General features: G+C 38.9%; 1 long non-coding RNA gene across 1 annotated transcript in view; it reads left to right on the top strand.

The window, feature by feature from the left end:
- The first annotated feature begins 1,056 nt into the window (after positions 1-1,056).
- LOC104941341 (uncharacterized) overlaps positions 1,057-9,725 on the top strand; it is an 18,603-nt gene continuing 9,934 nt past the window's right edge. Inside the window, exon 1 of the long non-coding RNA XR_797891.1 lies at positions 1,057-1,135. This is a non-coding gene — a long non-coding RNA (uncharacterized lncRNA). The remainder of the gene's footprint in view (positions 1,136-9,725) is intronic.

Below are 9,725 nucleotides of genomic sequence, written 5' to 3'. Positions count from 1 at the left end.
ATATTCAGTGCTAAGCTGGTCATCCAGGATTCATAGACGTATCGTTTTTTACTGTTGAGTCTGTGTGGCTCTGTCCTGTGTGCGTGCGTGCGTGCGTGCGTGTGTGTGTGGTGTGAGTAGCAGGTGGGTGCCCGGTAGTGGATTGGCTGCCCTCGACAGGCTGATTGGTCACCTGGGGAGATGGGAGTAGTTAAGCTGCAGTCTGTGCAGTTCCTCCTGCCTCTCTCTCACTCGACGTCTCCTACTCCAACTCTGTTTGTGATAAAGCTGATCTGTTGTGTGTGTGTTTAACTATAAATACCGGATCCTTGTTGTACATTGTGGTAAATTTTGGAACTTAACCTGTATTGAAAGCACGCTTTTAATTTGCCCAGGAGTTCGAAACCTTTTCTTTGTTTAACTCGTTTTCTACTGTTTTTCGTCAGGGTAGGTACAGGGTTCCCTCGGGGTCTTAAAAAAGTCTTACATTTGATCATCGGAATTTTAAGGCCTAAAAGGTCTTAAATATGATTTAGAAAGTCTTCAAAAATTATGGATTGAAAGGTATCTTTGTTGCCTGATCACGTCTAAATGTATTTTGGGGGAAATGTCCGGGCTGCAATAGTGTTGTGTCAGTCGCGAAACAGCCGATTCTTTTGAACGGCTCTTTGGTACGAACGAGGGGAACCGAGTCCTACTTGGTGAGAGCCGTTCTTGTTATCGTTCAATCGTTTGTCCGCACTCACTGCCTGCCAAAATCCACTAGCCTTTTAAAAAGCTTGATTTTGTTCCCCAAACGTATTCTGTAAAGACCTGCCCCTACTCTGATTGGTAGGTTTCAGCACGAGGAGTGAGATGGGGTTGGTCTAAACGGAATACGCGATTGAGAGAGAAGTCATAACAAGTGGTACAGGACAGGTAGACGACAAGTTTTTCGGATGGAAAATGAGCCAAACGCAGCAGCATTTGGATGCACTTCAACCAAAACCCAGGCACTGATAAAGCGCACCATTTGTAAAGGCAAAATATCCTTTAAAACAGGGTCAAAAAATAATCTCCATCGCCACTTAAACACAGTATCTATTAAGAGTTGCATGAATTTCATTCAAGGCAAGGCAACTTTATTTACTTAACACGTACAGAGGGTAAATTCAAAGTACATTCACTGACATGAATGACATGGCGCCACCTTGTGTCATGTTTACAATGCCGATTATTGACATTAGGTCTGGCAATACAGTCAATCATTATCCTGGTGATTATTTCGCAGATAAACCTAGTAACCCCGCCCCCTTTAAAAAAATGGCTCTTTTGAACGACTCTTTTGAACGGCTCTTTGAAAGGAACGGAGCCATAAGATCCGGCTCCCTTCAAAGAGCCATAAATCCCATCACTACTTGAAACAGCGTTTCAGTTTTCTTCCTCACATGGGGAGAGAGGATTTTTTTTGGTCTTCTTTATTGACATTCGGGATCGAACACAATTGGGCTTTTGGGTTCAAAGTTGCATCATCCAATATTTTTTTGTCTGAAATACCCCATATTGAGATTATTGACAACAGATATTACAAAATGAAAGAAATGAACAATTAAGACTCTTTCTTGCCATAAAATCATACATTTGAGTCTGGCCTATGGATTGGGCTGCAACCAGTTTCCGCATGAAATAACTTTGTGCAATGTTCGGTTAACAACCTGAGAAAACTACATTTTTGTAAAGGTTAAATGTTATGTCACCCCATACAATTTGAATGTGGCTCCCATAACAGTGTCTTCCTAGAAGCCTTATTATAATTTTAGGTAGGACAGCTCAAGAACTCCTTATCTTTGTTGTTCACCAACTTTTTATCAAGATTTATCTTTTCAGATAGGCCTATCCTATGTAAGTGATCATCGCAATATAATGTAGATAATAGATATGACTTAAGTTAATAACTCAGTTATTTGGGGGGGGAGTTATACAAATTACATTTTATGATGAATTCATTTATCAGAATTTTTTTTAATTAATAGGCCTATGTGTTCTGACCCCCTCGAGTAATTTAGCAAAAAGCCACTTGGCAAGAGTCCGAGCTCTGGCTTATTAAAAAAAAAAATCCAAAACCCAGCAACCACAGACGGACTGAAACATGCTGCTGTTTAAAGCTAATGACTTGTGTTTAGCTGGTTTACTGTCCAAACAGAGCCACTGACATCCAGCCAGCATGTGTTCCTCCTGTTCCTGGAGAACATCTGCCTGCAACAGGTAAACATTGCAGACACACAGCGAACCAATCACATGTGAGGAAAACACAGTATGGGAAGGCTCAGTGTACACACTGACTGATAAGGGTGACTGTGGATTAGAGATTATTTGACAAATCTCAGATCTCAAAAGGTCAGACGTGTGGGCGTTCGTTAACACACATGAGCAACACAAGATACCCCGTATATCACAAGATACCCACTTACTAAAGATAACTTGCCAATACATTTAAAAAATAAATACAAATCTGTCAATTAACGAGAACAATCTCATACATTTACAAGAAACAGACTTAAATAGTGGTAAATCTTAAAGTCACAAATGTATGAGGAAATTAAAATGTTTTTTTGTCCTTAACCAAATAAATTCACATTGCAAGATTGGCTCAACCTCATCACACTTCCCGAAGCACAAAAGCTATTCCCTCATTCAACTCACTATGGTGTTTTCTTATGAATAGGCCCAATTCACTGCAATTTCCCTTTAAGTCTTGAAGCTTATGATAATATAGCGATTCTGGGCTAGAAGCCAAAGTATTTTCTTATTGCTAAATCCAATTGTAAAGTATAATTTGATTAGGTCATCCCCTGCAGGGCATAATGTGTGGCAAGTGAGCGGAAGGTGATTTCACAGTAATTGTTTAATATTATTTGAATTTAAACACAGAGTTACATTCAATGACCCTAGTGTGTGATGAAAAGGAGTGTACATCATTTTGACCATTAAAGGTCCAGACTCGAGGCTCAGCTGGCCCACACGGGGCCATCGCTTCAACAGCTACTCCACTCATGTAAACATGACCTCTGTTAGACTAACAGCCTGATTTTTTTTTTTTTAAAGTAATCTCATTCCAGGGAGACTTTCTATAAAACCAGACCAGGCACTTTGAAAATCCCGAAGTATGCGTGTGCCAAACACATAGTGGCTTAGCGGAGATAGAGAGAAAATTCAGCGTCACATTCTCAATTTAAAGATTAATCTCGGGTCTGTGTGGCTCAGCGGGCTGGAGGTGGACGCCATCACAGGTTCAAAACCAGCTCACGACCTCTGCGAAACATCATGTTTCCTTCCTGAATTTCCTGTCATGTTCCACTGAGTACTATCTAGTGAAGCAGAGATCTCCTTAACGGATAATACTGAAGTTTGAGCTTTCTTTACATTATTCTTACCTGTGCACAGTCGACAAACCTTAAAAATAACATATCATTAATTTTTGTGCAACATGAAAAACTACAGTGACCTGGCAATCACGAAATATCTCAAGAAAAATGAGATTTATTTCATTACTTCAGTGTTTAACTATCTACTGTGAATTTTTTCATATCATTAAACACTTCTCCCGCTGTCAGTCATCTAAAGAAATGAGAAGACAGCTATAAGAATTAACCCCACCTAAACGCGTCATGTTACAAACTTTATTGCCACAATCAAGTCTCTTTTATTCAGCTCAATCTTGTGTCTAAAAATGCTGTATATATACTGCTATCGTGTTTGCCAAATAGGTTTTAAGGGAAACGTAATAGCTGCCATGATTATGATCACTGGCAACATTTTCGGCAGTTATGGAAGTATTACAATACTGGATAAGTCAGAATTCATGTGACTGTTTTGTGTGGAAAGCAAAGGGATGTGGGTTGAATTTGTAACCTGGCAACAGCAGCAGTAATGACTCAGGATAGGAAATTATCTCAAAATCAAATTCGTACAAATTGTGTTAGCCTTTTAAAAGTCTTCTCAGGATTTCTCCAGAAGTTTATTCTAGGCAAAATGTGCTGCAAATCATTTAAAATACAAAGTAATATATCTCCAGTCTAAACTACAGTGGCATTGTTTGTGTACTGTATCTGATTCAGTGAAAGTAACTTTGTGGTTCCGGCTTACTATAAACACAATAATGACTTCAGCCACTGGCAGCTCTCCAGAGACCTTTCACCGTGTGCCAACAACACATATCAGAAGGCAACAAAGGGATGTCTGAACAAACCTCTGGCTCTTCAGCTCAGTGATCGTCTCCTAAAAACCAAGTAGCATTATATCCGACGCAAGCACAAGCCAACAGCAACTGAGGCTTGGAGATAAAGATCAGCTGCTCCTGCCTGTGGTTTTAACCAACAAGTGTTACAGCACTACATGGCTGACAATTAAAGTTACATTCCATTGGGGGAAAGAAAAATACTTACAAATACTTAATGTATTAACCGTCTTTGGTTTTGGGAATCATTAACATAAAGAAGATATACTAGTGGTTCAAAAGGTTTTTAACTTAAACTCTGACCAGCAAAAACTTCAATTGTAATTGGGAAGTTATTGATCTTAACAAGACTTTAAAACATTGCATATGAACAACGTTATGTTAATCTGGACTATTGTGCAAGTAGCACTGCAAAAGAGTGACAAAAAAATACTTTACACAATTTATTGAAGTACTAAAACATAGTGGTACAGCAATGAGGTCACCGCAAACATTTCCATCACCCCATTTCTTTTTTCAGCATGAGCAAACTCTCATATATGGAGAATGTTTAGGGACTCTGTCAGCATCGAGGCCCATTGCTCTGTGGTGTGATGCATGGCATGAGGTGGGAATGCAAAACATGTACAACAGAGTGTGGACAGCTCTTGGATGCCATGTATCAACAGATCCCTGAAATGTGTTTTCACACTAACACAAGAGGAGGAAAACTGACAGGATCCTGAATATTACATGAAATATTTGGACAGTTGTAATTCCTGGTCACTAGATAGGACAACATCATTTGTTTTAAATGTACAAGTACTAATGTCTTAAACCTTTATGAAGAGGTCAATGAATCTGTTACTATACAGTATCTTTATAGATCAGTCATGAACTATTAATCTGAAGGGTGAAGCCAGCTTAATGCAGTTGTAACTTAGTCATCAATCATCATGCTTCACATGAAAAACCTGACAGAACAGAACAATGCATTCCTAAAGTGCATTTTTTTTGCAACTGAATGAATGTAAACAACAAAAAATGTATTCTGGCCTGCATCCTAACATTAAAAAAAGCTTTTTAACTGAAAAGCAGGATATATGCTTATTAACCTGTATATAAAGTCTGGGATCAGGAGCATACAACTAGCCTTGAGCTCTCTAAGGTAAACATAAAGGACTATAAATGAATACATTAGTAAATATTCAACAACACATTTTCCTAATTAATATATTTGGTTTGTTTAATTTGTACAAAAACGTAGCCTTTTCCCCCATGCTTAGTATGCTAAGCTAATGTAACTGCCTGCTAGTTAGCAAATCAGCATCTTCATCACTTTCCAATTAAAAACACATCATCCCTCCCTCCTGCCATCAGATGTGTTGTGCACCACTTAGCAGAGGGCATACTGCACTTTAAATAAATATATAATCTGATGTCCTCATTATCACATGTAGCTTTCTCGGTCCACTAAACAGCATTATGGACATACACACACACAGCATTCTTATATGTAATAAATTGCTCCCTTGTATATTCCCTTGAGACCTCCCCTTGAATGGGGAGACAGATGTTTATGCAGTTGCCATGGCGAGGGGTGTCCTTTAGTGAGGGAGCAGCCGAGGTGTCGCACGATCCACATCACCCTCTCATGGAGTCATTTGAAAAAACACTGAAATACCATCGTCTCCACGGGGTGGGAAGGAGGACACATACTGCAAAAAAACAAGAAAGAATTTATTTTTACATAAATTGCCATTTCACCCCAGAACAACGAGGGAGTTATTGATAGCTCCTGCACAAGACGAAAAGTAAATATTCCCACAAATGAGAACTACATCCCACTGAAACAAATACGGTTGAACTTCAGTATTTTAAGTTTTGTGTATTATTGTTTGCATGTTAAGGTTCCGGTCTCTGCAAGGTACTGTTTATCATAAAAGCATACCAAACTATATTTTCTCACAGAAAAAACAGATAAACTTGGACCAGAAGGAGGAAACCGGTTTGAAATTGCTTTGTTTCTAAAGTTAGCAGTGCCTGGGATACATCCATAAAAATTCACAAGGACATTGCGTGGTCATATTTAAGGAGGTCATGAGTATAATTATCAATTAAGTGGGTTATTACTCTCTCTAAACTCAGTCAGGCAGCACATATGTGCCGATATGTATGCAGGATATTTTGATTACTGCTTATAAACACAGTTTTTAGTTCTAACGTTCACATCTAATTTCCTATAAAATCTGTAAAGCATCCAGGTTTATTGTTCATAATGTTAGGCACTCACATGAGAATAATTAAAAACATATATAATGTACTCTATAATGTTAATATATGGCTCAAGGCTACTGGCAAAAGTAGAAATAAATGTGCACCTTTGACATGTTATGCTAAGCGTTGGCCAATAAAATCACCGCTGTGAGAACTTGGAGGTGTGTATCTGGTGCTCGGTCTGGCCCCGTGTCCAAACATTTGTCTTCATCTTCAGCATGGCTTCTGGCTCTGGCCCTGCCGCCAGCTCCTTGCTGCTTGTTTGATGATTAAATACATTTTTAGCCATGTTGTAAACTTCCTGTGCGGTTTTAACATCAGGTCTGTTCCACACCGCTGCTCCCCAAAGGCCCTCCATGAGCAGCACTATTATCCCCGCAAATTAGTCCAGTTAACCCAGCCCTGCCCCTGCTTACTCTGTGTTAACCCCTCATTTTTCACCATGTCTGGACGTCTGACCAAAGGTTTGTTGAGGCTGCCACCCCCCACCATCCCCTCTGTCCACCCCTGCCCCGGCAGATCCTAACCTCTGTGAATATTAAACAGCACAGACGACAGGAATGCCTGGGTACAATTGGCAGCAGATGTTGTTGAGGGTATTTGGTTTTGAGGTGTTTTGTCTGCAAACTGAGCTGTAAAACATTGCAGGCCTGACAGGTCCTCTGCTGAGCCTCTGAGGTGAGACGGCACCAGGGCCGTATCGCCTCGCTGCAGCTCCACCGAGACTCACTGGTGGCTAAACACCCAACCATCCGTTTAATGGTCACTTATGAAGAAAGGTTTTGGAAGACAGCTGAACAAAGAGCGTCCTTCAGAGCTGAAGCACTACAAAGATTAGTAGTATTTAAGCTGTTCTACATAGATAATGCAGGGGACAATTACGAGATTGAATTGGTGTGTAACTTACTTTACACCTCAAGGTAATCTCAGTTTGGATCAGGAGTATGACTTGTTCAGATCTTTCACTGATGTGAAAATAGCAATACCACAGTGTAGAAATACAGTGGAGGAGTCCTATATTTCAAAATGTTATGTAAAAGAACAAAAGATTTTGGATCAAAAAGTAATTTACGTACAAAAAGCTTTTTATAAGATTTGTTTTTTTATTTACAAAAAGTTTTATCTGAATCTTCAAAGTAACTTTTGTAATAAAATAATTGTAGAAGAGTAAAACATACATCTAAATGGTAGTTGAGTAGAAGTATAAAGTAGCAGGAAATGAAATTACTCAAGTCAACAAAACACTTAAGTAAATGTACTTAGTTACTTACCAGCATTTCCTGTGTTGTTGTCCTTTACATGACATTGAAAGGTTTTGTCAAATAAGACAGATTCAACTTAAAGATGTGGAAATCATGTCAACGTACAAGAAAATTACATTTTAATGTATGTTCAAGTATAATTTAAAGAAAACCCACATGTGATCCAAGAATGGAAAAAAGTTGCTTACCTGCCGGTCACGTCAGTTTGAGAGGAAGCAGGCCTGAGAAGTCTCGGTGTCTGGGAGAAAGATGAATGACTGCAGTGCAAAGAAAATGATTTCGTAGTTTGTTCCAAATTTTAAACCAGCCATTGCTCCGGGCTACAGCGGCCGACATAAACTGTGACATATGTGATTTCTTTTTCCCAGCCCAAATTATGAAAGTTTGGACTACTGGTGCTCTGGCTCCAGGTCCTCAGAGGCACAGGAAGAGGAATTGGGGCTGAAATAAGTCAATGGGTTGTAACAGGAATACTTCTGTTCATTGACGCTGAAATATACCAAGCAGAACACGACCTTCTTATTGAATTTAATCTGCATTAAACAACATTTGTTTTATGTAAACAATGGATCAAACAATTATGTGTAATTTTAAGTGTTGCTTGTAGTAACAAAAACACATGAGAATTAACCTCAGCTCTGTGAAATGTTTTAGAGTTTTCAGCTCGTTGTTTGGCAGCTGTGTTCAACAAAAACAAACTTTACACTTCCTGCTCGGCATCAAACGACAGACTGAGGAAAACCAGGTTTTCATCCAGATGATTGTCAAATGTTAAACTGAATTTCAAGGAAAATAAGGAAGAAATGTCTTAGCCACCACCCTTATGTGATTGTTGGAATTGGTTCATCAGAATAAGCAGTAGGTGGCCCCCATAACAAACACTGCAGAAGAATACAAGTTTATATAATCAAAAGAGCGCCAGTAAAGTGTAGAAATATTAAATGTTTGTAATAATTATGTTAATGTAAGGAAGTTAAGTTAATAATGTAATCTGATATGTTTTTGTCTTTTAAGCACAGCAGAAGATTCATTGGATGTTGAAGTTAAATACGTTGCGTACGTCTTCATTTATTTGCTTCCATTGCACTTTTTTCGCATTTTGTTTTAATCGATACACAAACTTTACACCTCAACCAAGCATGAACAGTTTTTGGAAAATTGTTGGAGCAATACAAGAGGAGCATAAAAGCACCTTTAGTTAGCAGCTCTGCAACATAGTGGAGCATTAAGCTGCTAAATAGCCATGTATCGTTTTCCGGAGTTGGTGGAGAACAAAAAAGAGCTAGTATTGCTGAATATTGGACTGCAATTCATCAGGTTGCCAGAAACCAGACTAAGGAATAATGTCGGTCTGGGTCTTCAAGATAGGCATATCAACGGTTTACTAAAACATTTACCAAGACATCTGCAGAAGATGCTTAAAGACAGCGAGAGGTTGCCAATGTATCTACCTTCTATTTTCTTCTTGAAATGATATGTCAAGTATCCTAACTTAAATGATATCCTTTTTATTTTTTAAATGGGGTTTGAGTATTAATAACTCTACACTAAAAGGTAGGGTAGATTACAAAAAAAACGTTGATTGTAAACTGTACAAAAGATCATAACTATTCAATATAATTCAATCAAACACATCCTTATAGTGTATTTATATACACTGACTGTAGTAATCCATTCATCCATGCAGAAACCCCAGAAAAACAATCAGGTTAAGTGCTACAGTAGGTGGGAGGGCTTCTTGCAGACACAGCTATGTGATATGAGTTTTTTCTCACTGATAAGAAACCATTACAACACTAGAAGACATGAGTTCCTGTTTGTAGGGTAAGTGCAGGGTGCAGCCCATTTACTGACAAGTGAAGCTTAACATGAGAACTAAATTCAAGGGTGGCCAAGATCCACGCAGGCCATCTGCCAAGAATCCAATACAGCAAATGGTCGGGTCGGTGTAAGCCCTGAGCTGAGTCTGTCCTCAGTATGTCATCAGTCTGTCCTCTGTCCGTCCTCAGTCT

This window comes from Notothenia coriiceps, unplaced genomic scaffold, assembly GCF_000735185.1.
Source record: "Notothenia coriiceps isolate Sejong01 unplaced genomic scaffold, NC01 NC01_scaffold00003315, whole genome shotgun sequence".
Classification (NCBI taxonomy): domain Eukaryota; kingdom Metazoa; phylum Chordata; class Actinopteri; order Perciformes; family Nototheniidae; genus Notothenia; species Notothenia coriiceps.
The sequence above is the reverse complement of the archived record's forward strand: the minus strand, read 5'-3'. Positions and strand labels throughout refer to the sequence as shown.